This window comes from Mizuhopecten yessoensis, unplaced genomic scaffold (assembly GCF_002113885.1).
Source record: "Mizuhopecten yessoensis strain PY_sf001 unplaced genomic scaffold, ASM211388v2 scaffold523, whole genome shotgun sequence".
NCBI lineage: Eukaryota > Metazoa > Mollusca > Bivalvia > Pectinida > Pectinidae > Mizuhopecten > Mizuhopecten yessoensis.
Window position 1 is genome coordinate 31373 of NW_018403589.1, and position 1252 is coordinate 32624.

The window sequence follows — 1252 nt, forward strand, 5'->3', positions numbered from 1 at the left end:
TTTTGGATTGATGTTTTTTTTCCATTAATCTATACAGTTAAACATGTTTGTTGTGGAATGCTTCTTATAATGTAATTTTTTCCCCCTTTTCATATAAAGGGACACCTTAATGGATTATGTCTTTACTTAACATAAATTAGTTTCTAATGTCCACTAGGTTTCACTTTAAATGATTTCACTGTTTGACTGTTTCACTCCCGAAGGACATATCACTAGGGGATGGGTAATCTGATTTGCGAAGGATAAGGGGCTGTCGTTAAGGGGCTTTGAAAACGCAAAATGTTTGGCCATGTAACAAATCAAAAGTTGGATTATATTATTTTGATATTTGTTAAGTGGCACATGTAAACAAAGTCTTCCATAAACAGGGGACTCTGTAACACTGCAATATTTGTATCTTAAAACACTGAACATTTTCCTGAAGAACAGGAAGGCCCAGAGTAACGGACTTGACCTGCTTGCATGGAGTGCTACAAATTCTGCAAAATGAAGTGACAATGTCTCAATGTCACAAGGGTCAACACTTTAAACAACTTCTGAGTAACAGACAGACTTTGAGCTATAATATTTAGCCATGAACTTGCTGGCATGGATCAGTGCGTCAAAGTTTGTGAAAAATGATCTTAACTTATAATATTAGGTCATGGGTTCAAATTTGTTAAAATTTATTCTGAAGAATAGAAATATCAAGTCGTGATATTTGGCCAGTAACTTGCTGGCCTAGATTGCTTCAAATTTTCAAAAAAGAACAGTCAGACTTATATTCAAGGTCACAGGTTTGTTAAAACAGTTTCTACCCTGAGACATGATACTTGGACAGCGACTTGCTGGCCTAGTTTGCTACATTATTTGTGAAAAGAAATAACTTATTTAAGGTCACAGGGGTTAAATTTGTAAAAACTTAAAAAAAAAAAAAACCACTTCAACTAACAAGAGATCCCAGAGGGATCTTGGCACCCACCTTTGTACCATCTTCATTAGTTCTTTGTCAGTTCGATCTTTTCTCTTCTTTCCTCTAATCTGTTTGATCGAGTCATGTTAACAGTAAATGCACCTTGAGGTAACTTTTGATCTAAACTTAATACTGATGTGTATGAAAGCCAACCTTCAAAGTGAGTTTGTCATTTCACATATTTACTAGTACAGTACTTAATGTGAAAGAAATAGAATCGATCATTGCAATATGAGAAAGATCTGTTTAGTTCTTCTTTTAATCCATTTTGTTTTTATGATCAGTCTCAAAATATAACAT